This window comes from Bombyx mori, chromosome 9, assembly GCF_030269925.1.
Source record: "Bombyx mori chromosome 9, ASM3026992v2".
Taxonomy (NCBI): domain Eukaryota; kingdom Metazoa; phylum Arthropoda; class Insecta; order Lepidoptera; family Bombycidae; genus Bombyx; species Bombyx mori.
Window position 1 is genome coordinate 3,516,922 of NC_085115.1, and position 13,536 is coordinate 3,530,457.

Sequence of the window (13,536 nt, forward strand, 5' to 3'; positions counted from 1 at the left end):
GTTGTGTTGTGTATGTACTCCGGCGACCAGTTGACATCAGATCGGTCGTGGACTATTTCCCGCATTTAATTCAAAACAAAGTTCACACGCGGCTTTTTTTAGCTAAAAATATAGTATCAATAAACTGAATCACAAGGAACAGAAAATATTATATTATTTCTTGAACACGGTATTACTTTGGCGGGTTCTCGAAAATCTATTAATTGCTTATTTATTTTCAGGATTAATTTCAACTCAACCTCCTATTTCTAAAATTCCTTAAGATGTATTAAACCAGATTAGAATAAACTTTATCGAAAACTTGTGTTATTTCAATAAGAATTATTGGCGATTTTCTTTTGAACATTAGTTTATAAAGAAAAGCAATTCACGTTATTTGGGCTCTAATAGCCATTTTACATCAGCTGAACAGTAAGCTTGTTCACCAATCTACGCAATAAAAATAAACAAAAGTATACAGACTCTATATGTTTTGCTAAATCAATTATCACTGACATGTCAGACAATAAAATACACTATGATAATCGAAGATTACTTGTATAAATAACGTGTATTTGAAAGAATGGATGTAGTTTCCGTTGTGTAGCGGTTATCACGTGTGCTTCACACGCACAAGGTCCCCGGTTCGATCCCGGGCGGAAACACTTTTTGTCTTCGATTTTCAGTATAGAGTTGCTGTTATAATTTTGCATTTTGCATAAATAATAATATTTATTCGTAGATTTTGACTTTTTTTTGCTTGTCATGTCTTAATCGACAACTATACGTCATAATAATATGTTATAATACGTGAAGAAAAAGCTTTGTATCCCTTTTTAAGAAAATTGCGCGGGCGGAGGAGTATGAAACTTTTCACACTTATAGAGAATATAGAGAAGAAGTGCACAATGCTAATATTTTTTTAAAATAATGCATAAAAGATACATTAAATCAATAAAGAAAACATTACACACACTACATACCATGTATTTGACGCACACATGCATGCATACTATTTATTGTCAAACTTTTGTTCTTGACGTCTGTTGTCAAATTGAGAATAGAATATGGTTTGTCTTTGTTAATATTTTTATAGTGTAATCTTGGCGAAATTTGTGATTATAGAAGTATAAAATAATTGTAAGTGTACAAACTTACAATTCCAATTAATTATAGTCGAATTTCGACTACTGCGGGACCTCTAGTAATATGTTATTTGCCTACAAAGAAGATAAAATGCAATTTCACAGTGACAATTATTATAAGTAAAACTTTTCAAACATACTTTGTAATATGTATTATAAAATTGCGCGGTTTCCTTTTGTAGACGCGAACTAAGCAAGCGAACCACGCCGTCCAACATAAAATATCAGATCGAAGTCTCGGTAACATTTAAGGGCAAACATACTTCTTTTGGAGCAAAACGTATCGCTTCACAACAGAAATAACGTATCCGACCTAAACTTTCAGATTAAACTAGTGGTCGTTTGAAGTCGTCGTGGCCTAAAGGATAAGACGTCCGGTGCATTCGTATCTAGCGATGCACCGGTGTTCGAATCCCGCAGGCGGGTACCAATTTTTCTAATGAAATACGTACTTAACAATTGTTCACGATTGACTTCCACGGTGAAGGAATAACATCGTGTAATAAAAATCAAACCCGCAAAAATTATAATTTGCGTAATTACTGGCGGTAGGACCTCTTGTGAGTCCGCACCCCGCCTATTTCTGCCGTGGTGCAGTAATGCGTTTCGGTTTGAAGGGTGGAGCAGCCGTTGTTACTATACTGAAACCTTAGAACTTATATCTCAAGGTGTGTGGCGCATTGACGTTATAGATGTATATGGGTCCCAGTAACGACTTAACCAGGTGGGCTGTGAGCTCGTCCACACATCTAGGCAATACAAATAAATAAATAAAAAGTCGAAATTCGACTATAATTCATTGAAATTATAAGTGTGTACACTATTAAGATTCTATTTTCAAAGACTATTATACTTCTATTATCACAAATTTCACCAAGGCTACACTATAGAAAAATATTAATAAAGACAAACAATATTTTATCTATTCTCAATTTGACAACAGACGTCAAGAACAAAAGTTTGAAAATAAATAAATAGTATGCGTGCGTGTGTGTGTCAAATACATGGTAGTGTGTGTAATGTTTTTTTTATTGATTAAATGTATTTTTAGGCATAGTTTAAAAAAATATTAGCATTCTGCACTCCTTCTCTATATTCTCTATAAGTGGGAAATTTCATACTCCTCCGTCCGCGCAATTTTCGTAAAAAGGCGACAAAGTTTTTCCTTCGCGTATTATTATAATATATAGATAAAATTCAAGCTAATACTATTTGAATTACGATAACTCTAAGCTATCCTTAGCTTATCACTATTTATCTTAATGAAAATAAATTCGGTCTTAGAGACTCGAGGATCGATAACCCGACGCCATTATTCGATAACTGTCAGATAAGAACCGCTAAGTTCCGGATACTCGTCGGGCGATTCACTTGTTTACTTTTAGTGAAACATCCTCGGATTTTATATGAAACTAGCTTAAATATATTACTTAGTATTATGTTTAAAACAATTGAAATTGGAAATGAAATAGTCGCTGCTGTGAATCGAACGTTTTGCTAGATATAGATTGTGATTTTGAAGGCGGTATTTTATTCATATTTTTTTATTCATATTTAAAGAAATACTTACTGGTTTCATTCATCAAAATGTACAGCATTAAACGTCTTCAGCAGTCTAGGGTGCTGAAAGAAATCATTTCTTCAATTTCCAAGCTATGTCCTCTAGTTTAGATCATGTGCTCTCTGTTAATTAGTTACAATACTGTTTTATAATCACAAAATAATTCCTTTTCACAATATCGTTTCCTAGTATAATTCTTCTGGTTGAAGAAATATTTAAAGAGTCGTGGCAAAGATTTTAAACATCAATTGCATAGTATATCGGCTTTTTTTTCCGGGCCGGGGGCCGAACCTCCTACAAGGTCCCCGAGCCTAGAGGGCACGCCGGGTATGTGGGACTCAACGATCTGCAAGGTGTTGGGAGCAGACCGCGGGCCCAAGGAATTTTAGGGCTCTACCGCACTAAACGATACTCCTGCACTCTTACACCCGACGTCCGATCTCCGTGCGAGGTCAAAACCCGGTCAAAGTAGGGGGGTTCCCGCGGTCAACACTACAACCAGACACGCGGCGCCACCCCGAGGACGCCCGACTGACGGGTCGTCGAGGAGATAGTAGACGACCAACGACGTCAGTCTCCGCGGTACGGATAGTATGTCGGCTGCCCTAACCTTCAAGCCGGAATGCTTCCTTCGCTTCAGAAACAAGCCGGATGATGGTACTTACTCGTTCAGAATAAGCCCTACAACATACTAAAAAATTATTAATTCAATTCATTTCAATTCAAATGATTTATTTGCCAGAGACATGGTGCATAGACAGGTTATAGAAAATTTGAAAAGTTCAGCATGCTCTTACTTAAATAAAAAGTGTGCAAATATAAAATAAATATAAAATTAATTGAAGATTACTAGCATGTCAATTTATAATATAACATTCATAAATTATGGTCATACAGAATTAAATTACATTCATAATCCATTAAAATCATACAATAACAGATCCACTCAATCAATCAAAATATTATTATCATTTAAAAATGCAGCAATATCTATACCTTTAAAAAAAAATTGTTCATCGTTTATGAATTGTCGATTTATTTTAAATATCGATTTAAATAAATAAATGTAAATATTCGTAAACTTTTCAGTTTAACTTAACACATACAGATAAATACATATAATAAAATAAATAAATCATACCATCTCGACTACAATCTAATAACATTAATATTAATTACAACACAGACTGTCTTTCTGAATACGTCCATTGTAATCTCGGAGCCGGTCCAATACGATTACGTCGATTACTCGTCGGGAAGGCGGGCAACAAATTAATATTTTCACTCCGCGTGCATAGAGCTGATAAGACTACAGGAAAATATATTATGTACTCGTATATGTCGTGGATAACGACTTAAGTAATATTAAGACATTGTTTTGATTATTATTTAAAACTAGCTGACCCGGCAGACTTCGTACTGCCTCAATCGATAAATAAAAGACCTAAATTTTTGTTTAAAATAAACTTAAAACAAACAAAATGAATTCGTCTGACGGTGGACACATCAAAGGGAAAACAAAATTGTATTTTTTTTTTAAATTCCGAGCACATTCATATTTATCTACCTTTTAAGCCTTCTCTGGAGTTCCACAAATAATTCAAGACCAAAATTAGCCAAATCGGTCCAGCCGTACTCGAGTTTTAGCGAGACTACCGAACAGCAATTTATTTTTATATATATAGAGGATAAAATGTTTTTTTGATAAATATGAAAAAAAAATGTAGGGTAGATGCTATAACGCCAGAGTATAAAATGGCGGTACGTGAACAGAGTCGGGGTAGTTAGTCGGTCAGTCAGTCAGTCGGAATGACACTATTTCAGTAATTATTATTCAAAAGGTTTTTATAGACTTTTATTGCAATAAACTCAGTTCCGCCGAATACGAATGATGACGGAACTGCCGCTCAACCATCCCTGGCGCTGACACACATATATATATATATAAATTATCTCGTCAACGATATTATGACGTCATTCACTGTGTAATTATTTCTCCGAAAATGATATATGTATATATATATATATATACTTATATATTAAGGAAGTGAGAAGTCATTTTCGGAGAAATTGTTACACAGTGAAAGACGTTATATCGTTCACGAGATAATTTACGGCAGCAAAACACCACAAATAGTAGGTATTTACCTATAAAGTTATCGTTGTACAATACTGGCCATTTCTAACGAAATTTATGTCTGGCTGGCAATAACTTCTAAATTTAAATATGTAATTTTTATTTTAAGAACATCGAATTATCTTTTCGAATTCACTCAATTATTTATTGATTAATGTTTGTTTGTTCACTATATTGTTATCGTTTTCATTAAAAAGGTACAACAAAAATATGACTAATTATAATAGAATACGAGTTCCGACATGGTTACAATGCCACACAAACAGCTCACAGCATTCATATTGACGATCGAACGCACGACCCGTTATTGGTTTGAAAGCTTCCGACATGGAAATTTTGATCTAAAAAATGAACCCTGTGGTCTCCCGAAAACTAATTCCGACAACGACGTACTAAATAGCGATAGCGGAAGCTGACGATAATTAATCTACCGCTGAGCTAGCAGCAGCTTTCAACACAAAACTATATTGGTCCATTTGCGTCAAATTGACTAGGTAAAAAAAACTTGATAAATGGGTGCCGCGCGAACTAAACGATCGCCAGCTTAACAAACGCGTTAAGGTATGCCTTGCGTTGTTTAAAAGACACAGAAACGAAGGAATTTTAAACCTGCGATGTAAAATTGATGCTTTTAATAAACTTATAATAAACTAGAAGTCGTCGTGGCCTAAAGGATAAGACGTCCTGTGCATTCGTATCTAGCGTGTTCGAATCCCGCAAGCGGGTACCAATTTTTTAAATGAAATACATACGTACTTAACAAATGTTCACGATTACTTCCACGGTAAATGAATAAGATCATGTAATAAAAATCAAATCCGCAAAATTATAATTTGCGTAATTACTGGTGGGAGGACCTCTTGTGAGTCCGCACGGGCAGGTACTACCACCCCGCCTATTTCTGCCGTGAAGCAGTAATGCGTTTCGGTTTGAAGGGCGGGGCAGCTTTTGTAAATATACCCCCGCGAATCAATCGCTGATTCCAGGTCGAAATGAATGCCATTATTACAGAAGAATTGAGATCTCGCGAGAAGTCCGCGTGCGCGTTACCTATCACCGCCAAAAATAATAAAAGTAACACACAATAATAATGCTACGCCGGTAAGAGCAACGCCATCTGTCGTCGAATGGCAGTAGCGAATATCAAAGGAACTAATAAAATCGAGAACGCTCCAAAAGTACAACGCCATCTATCGACAGATAACATATCAAAGCTACTCGACCTGTCAGGAATGTTCTCGATAATTCTAGGGATGTCGTATCGACTATAAAAGCGTTTCAGAAGTGACACGAAGGCAGTTAGTAAGCGGTTATACTTCAAGCGAAACAGCGAACCGATCATCTGAAGCGAAGCGGAAGAAGTGACTTACACATTGTAAAGTGTTCTGTAAGTGTTTTAAGTGTTAAATAGAGCTTTAATTTGTACTTCGCTGGAATTATTATTTATCCCGTACCCCAGCGCGTAACAATAATAATAATAATAACAACAAAAAGACTAGTTTTCCCGGTAACAAAGACTCCGTAACATCGGTCAGATCTGTCGATAATCTATAAATAGTAAGCGTCAGAATGCGAGTGGTGCGTTCGTTTTCCGTACCCTCGTCACCGGTCGGGTCGGGAATCACATCGCTCCAATGTTACGCACAATTATTTGTTTGCACTACATTGAACGGATCTTATATCTAGCCATTGTTGTTACGCTACATCGAAACAAGATCGAAATGAAGTAAACAAGAACAATTTTGTTAAAATGCTACTACTCATCATTATCCTGCCCTTCTCCCAGTCACCTGGGGTCGGCGCAACATGTTTTCTCCTTCCATACTCTTCTATCATATACCATTTCTTCGCTCACTCCCCTCCTACCCATATCGTCTTTCACACAATCCATCCATTTCTTCTTAGGTCTACCTCTTCCTCTAAATCCTTCCACATTCATAGTTAACACTCTCTTAACAACCTCATTTTCATTCCGTCTCATCACATGTCCATACCATCCCAAACGTGCACTCCTCAGCTTCTCTGTCACAGGTGCCACTTTCAGACTTCCTCTAACATATTCATTCCGTATTCTATCCATTCTCGTTACTCCACACATCCATCGCAACATTCGCATCTCTGCTGCATGCAATCGCCTTTCATTTTTCATAAAATGCTACTGCTAACTTCACAATTTTAGCGTACGTGTCTTGATATTATGTGTTCAAACGGGACGACGGCAGTCGTTCTTTGTCGTAATTTAGTTAAACAAAAGGATTTTCAAAACGGGAGACTTGCACAATAAAACACTAACAAGTAAGAAAACTTTTGAAATATAATAAATTTGGTAATTTATACTTTTTTTAAATATTTAAGAGCATTGCCATTAGATCGATCATTTAACAGTACTTTTTAGTATTTATATGGCTAGACAGTACATCTGGTGTTAAGTGGTTACCGGAGTCCATAGTTATCAACAAAGAAAATATTGCCACCCACCTTGAGATAAGAGTTCTTTTTTTACATTTTTTATTGCATAGATGGGTGGACGAGCTCATAGCCCATCTGGAGTTAAGTGGTTACTGGAGCTCATAGACATCTACTACGTAAATGCCGCCACCTACCTTGAAATATGAGTTCTAAGGTCTCAATATAATTACAACGGCTGCTCCAGCGTTCAAACCGAAACGCATTACTGCTTCACGGCAGAAATAGGCAACCCTGCCTTTAGGCAGGGTGGTTGTACCTATCCGTGCGGTCTTACAAGAGGTCCTACTACCAGTACAAAAGTCCGAAGTCTTAGTTTAATAGTACGACGACTGTCCCAGTCTTCACACCGAAACGCATTACTGCTCCACAGCAGAAATAGGCAGGTCGTCGTTACCAACCTGAGTAGACTAAAAGGTACTCTACCATCAGCAAAGTTATTTAAAACATGTTTTTCCATGATTAAGTCTCATTTTGGGCGCAGCACAATACTAATGCATTGGGCATCGAACCATACTCTAGCTTAATCACAAAGTACAGACTAAAACAAATGTTTCGCGTTGTTTTAATTGGCACTAACATGATGATGATTCTTCCGACCGATTTCGGCCATGGCGACCACTTTGACTCCTATCCGTCGAATTGGCGCTCGTGCGCTCGAAGATGGCTTATATAGGCTATCTTCGCGGCAAAACTCCTTGCGCATTGAGGGTACGTAAGCACTAACATAATCATAGCCTTCTACTATGAAAGTTTTGTAGCTAAATATCCTACAAAATTCCCCGCTAGTGTTGTGCTAAATACGGCTGTACGTTCGATAATATTACGATTAAGCTTTAACGTAATGTAAAGAGTTATAGAGATATACTACAAAGGGAAGAGATCTTCCACCGAGCGGGTGATATTGCTCGTTAGACCGACGCCGCGACGGTCCAAATGTTGTTGTTCGGAACTTGTATACATGTAAGCTTATCTTGAAAATGTCGTAAGCGAGATTCAGGCATCTGTCACATATCTTACGTTGTATGTTGGCTACCGCCACAATAGTAATGAAGCTTATTGTTTGTCATGCACTTGTCGAGACGGTAACATGTGAAGTGTTGTAAAATTCAACCAGACGCACAATTTAAAATACCGTCAGCTTATTTATTACAACGTACAGAAATTCCAAGCACAAAGGAGCAGAAGATAATAAACCTATATTTCGCGAACACAAAGTGACAGAAAATTCAATGAAAGAATATTTTATAAAATTCTTATCTTACGCAAAAGTTATTACAAAAACGCAAGCGTCTCGTATTAAGTCGACCAGTCGACTGCTCGGCGAGGTTCGATAAAACACGTACGTATCTACATACATATTTATTTTTGCAGTCAAAACATGATTTGCTTACTTGCAAAGTCTGTTAACTGAAATTCGGGTAGTTTGTGCGTTCAACTTACAAATATCGTAAGTAACCCTAAACACGCATAGTAAAAATCATTACACCTGTTTCTTTTCTTTTTTTCATATACATATACATATATATATATATGATATTCGCTTAACTATTTTGTTTTACTCGTATATTCAGCACCGTTATTACTAGTTTTAAGATACTCCTGTAAAAAAACTCTCCACGAGACAGACAGTGCCTAGTGTGGAGAGTTTTTAGCAAACTGTTATGTGTAAATGTTTTCAAGGTTAATAAATAAGTTATTATTATTATTATTGTGTATTCAACACTGCCTCGCCTGAGAAGACGGCAGGACACACTCCGGCGAGGTGGGCAACAATCGGCCGGAGCGTTAGGGACTATTGGGTGAGAAACGGCGAACTATACGGGCATTATCCAGCAAGACTGCTTTTTGCATTTGGGCCACCAACGACTTTTTCTTGAGACCAAGCCTCTCGAGATGTTTTGAGAGGCTTTTAGGGTCCAAACCATTCACCGATACAACTACCGGGATTATTTCTGTAGATACCACCCTCCACATGTCGGTCACCTCGTGCGCCAGGTCCAGATATTTGGTCTTTTTATCTGACTCGGTGAGCACAAGGTTCTCGTCGTAGGGAATGGTGATATCCACCAGAAATACCCGAGACTCCATGCGGTCCATCAGTACGATATCCGGCTTATTCGCAAGAATAGTCCTGTCGGTGATGATGGGCCGGTCCCAGTAGAGCTTGGCGCGGTCGTTTTCGATCACGGCGTCCGGCTGGTACTTATAATACGGTACCCTCTGTTCGATGAGCCCATACTTAAGGGCGGGCTCTTGGTGGAGGATTCGGGCTGCTTGGTTATGTCTGTGCAAGTACTCAGTGTTAGCAAGCATAGAACAACCAGAGGTGACATGTCTGAGGGATTCACCCGGTCGGCGGCATAATCGACAAATGTCCGCTGTCCCATCCCTCAGAATGTGCTTCCTGTAGTTGTTCGTCTTGACAACCTGATCCTGTATTGCATAGACAAAACCCTGGGTTTCCCCAAAGAGGTCACCAAATCGCAGCCAGTGCACGGAGGCTTCTTTGTCCACTTGGGGCTCATGCAGTGACGACCGCCACGCTATTATTATTATTATTATATAATTATTGTATTTATTTATACTTTTTAAGATTTACGTAAGACGTACGTAAAATAAAAGTATTTTATAAAGAATTTATCACATGATATAGATGTATGTATGTATGTTTCTTGTTTCTGCTCCGAGATAATCATGTATTTTGGTTTCAAATATGCATAGTTATTATAGATACTTCCTTCTACTATCACATACTTTATATTCAGGTCGTATTGGCAGTGTACTCCGATATCCACTTAAGACTGTGGGTGAGTGACCTCTCGTCTACACAACTACAAGCACAATACAATAACTACTTGTTGCTATAAGGGGTATTTATATTTACATATGTACCGTTGTAGATGGGCGAAATTGTCACTGCTGATATCCGTGACAAACGGTAAACACTTTTTTATTTTTTTATTGCTTAGACTAGTGAACGAGCTCACAGCCCACCTGTAACCACCTTATTAAGTGGTTACTGGAGCTCACAGGTATCTACAACGTAAATGATGTACCCACCTTGAGATATGAGTTCTAAGGTCTCAGTATAGCTACAACGGCTGCCCAACCCTTCAAACCGAAATGCATTACTGCTTCACGGCAAATATAGGCATGGTGGTAGTACTTTAACATCAGGCGGACCTTGTGTACGTTTTTATTTCGTTTACGGATTGTTTTGATCAAGTTGACAATTTAAAAGCTGCCATATAACTATAAGAAATCTTGAATTCTCATGAATATATAAATCTTGATCAGGAACACATATTTACTATTATGTTAATTAGTTCATATCTGCGTAAATGACTCTGTGGCTTATATCTGACCTACATATATGTTCCTCTCGTCAAAAAAATATTAACATTTGTTTTATACGCAACATTATTAAGAAGCAATCAACATTCGTAGCACGCGTAGCGCTTCCGGAGTAATTGCCACGAAATCCTACGAATCTTCGGAGGCTCATTCTGAAGGCATTATCTTCATAATAACTAATAATGTAAATAAGCTATATTCACCGCATTGAATGTTTCTTTACATGTTTAAATAAGAACTAGTAGAACACAGGATACCAGGACAAACCCAGCAGAGAGAAAGTGGATTAATTGGAGGCAGGAAATAGAAGAGGTCCCCAAGCAATTTTTGGAAGTTTTAATCACTTAAAAGAGTCAGAACATAGTTGTTAAACTGGCAAATAATATACTTTTAAATATATTTTTTTTGTGCAGCACAGTTTGGGGGATCGTTTTGACCCAAAGACATTATCGATGTATCAGAGCGGGTGGGCAAGCTCGAAGACTCTGTCAGGAAGAGAGGATTTGCTAGCAACCGTCTAATAGCTTATTAGGGCTAGGCCAGTTTCATATACCATCGTTAATACGTTCGCATCGCGTATTTTTAAATACGAAATAGAATAGAACTCAACGCTGCAGTGTCTGATAGACAAATGACAAAAACAATTCGCTTACGTGCGAATATTTTATCCATTAGACAAATTCTTGACCCTGCCAATTTCAAGTAATTACATTCTAATTAGTATGAAATTTGTATATTATAGCGAATACTCCTTGTAAAAATAAATATTAAAAAAAAATCTAATATTAAAAAAAAAAGACATGCCCGCTGAGTTTCTTGCCAGTTCTTCTCAGGACGGAGGCTATTTTTTATGAAATGATGGTAGTTCTTTTTGACGTGTTTGTGACGATTTTTGTGGAATAAAAAAAATTGATTTGATTTGAAATACCTTTATTACAACACAAGATATTTAATAGATGCCTGAATCTTACTAACGACTGTTTCAAGATAAGTTTGTATATATACAAATTTCGACCAATAACATTAGGACTGCAGTAATTACAACCGCACGGTAAAATATCCTTCCATTGTCGTTATCTCCAAACATATTACAATTTTTACTTCACATACAACTTTAAAGTAGACGAAACGCAAAATCGCCTATATCAATAAACAAAAAAACGCTTTCCTACCGTTTCTTATTTTACAATGGGACACTAAAGACTACAATTTACACTAAATACTAGGGCATTTAAAGAAAAAAATCTTCAGAGGCTCACATAAACAACAATACAAACGCGGGTACAAACAGCTCAGCCGTACGTAGGAGCATTTTACGGGCCTTAAGCCGTTCAGACGATTTAACTGACACTCGGCCCACTCTCACACGGTTATGAACAGTTAGGCATCTTATTGGATTTGCAGTGAAATGTGGAAATGAATAAAATGATTGTGTTTATCATTTGAACCCACGTAAGCCTCAAGCTCGGAGTTTTCCGTTGCAGCTGATGGAAAGTGGGATTAACACGCTGATTCTTAAGGGACTTTCAGCCAATGCGTATGAGGTCTTTTCGAGGCAAGATTGGACTTCTTTACAGCTCGTATGAGACGAGAGAGGCTTTTTACTGATGGTAGAACCTCTTGTGAGTCCGCACGGGTAGGTAACACCGCCCTGCCTATTTCTTCCATGAAGCACTAATGCGTTTCGGTTTGATGGGCGGGGCAGTCTTTGGAACTATATTAAGAACTTAGAATTTAACTTATATCTCAAGGTGGGTGGCGCATTTACGTTGTAGATGTCTATGGGCTCTAGTGACCACTTAACACCAGGTGGGCTGTGAGCTCGTCCACCCATCTAAGCAATAAAAAAAAAACACAAAAGAGCGTTTTTGAATAAGCCTATATCCATAAAAATTAGAATGTACACGCCTTCTGCGTCGAGAAAAAAGGCGGTTTTGATTGTTGCATTAAGGGACAGTCGCGTATGGCTTTTTAAACCACATAAAGCAGTCAACGTGTTCAATATATATATATTTTTTTAAATCAAGGTCACACGCAATGCCTTTTGATACTTATGTCTTCACGTTTTTCTTTTAACGAAGTAAATGAACCACGTATAAAAGAACTTGGCTTAGGTATGCTCTTTAAACCGAATACGTGGGGATTGTATAATAGATGTTACTAATGTTTTTAAACTGAATTAATGAAACTATAACACTATAGTATGCAGATTAAACTCTATTAAAATCTGTACCTAATTAACATAATCTAAGTATAGATTAGAACACAAAGCTCACTTTCAACAATTCCCATAGCTATTATTTGTTAGAAGTGAAGAGAAAACTTTGTACCCCTATTTACCAAAATTGCGTGGACGGAGAAGTATGAACTTTTCAACACTTATAGAAAACATAGAAAAGGAGTGCAGAATGCTATTTTTTTTATTATACATAAAAAATACATTAAATCAATAAAAAAAAACATTACACACTCTGCCATCTATTTGACACAACACGCATATACTTAATACTACATAGATTCTTTTGTTTATTGTTAAAGTATGTGGTCAAATTCAAAATAGGTTGATATTGTTTATCTTCAATATTATTTATTTATAATTGACGAAATTTGTTACTATAGACGGCTATAATATTCTTTAACAACAGACCCTTAATAATGTTCAAACTTAGAATTTAAATTAATTATAGTCGAATTTCAACTACCGTGCGACCACTAGTCATTAAAAAAAGGTCACAGTAGCGAAATAAAAGCTTACAAATTCGTTCCGTGAGTGTAAAACAAATAGAGCACCGTCATTACAAGTGCACTGTGCTCAAAGAGGCTGCCGGCTAGTTAGGTCTCGGAACATGAATATTCAACACCGAACGTCCTACGTACAAAAGGAACTTGTA

The 13,536-nt window shown here is 37.0% G+C and overlaps 1 non-coding gene across 1 annotated transcript; it reads left to right on the plus strand.

Moving 5' to 3' along the window:
- Positions 1-571: 571 nt before the first annotated feature.
- TRNAV-CAC (transfer RNA valine (anticodon CAC)) lies at positions 572-644 on the plus strand. The gene has a single exon. It is a non-coding gene; the product is annotated as a tRNA-Val (tRNA).
- The last annotated feature ends 12,892 nt before the right edge of the window (positions 645-13,536 follow it).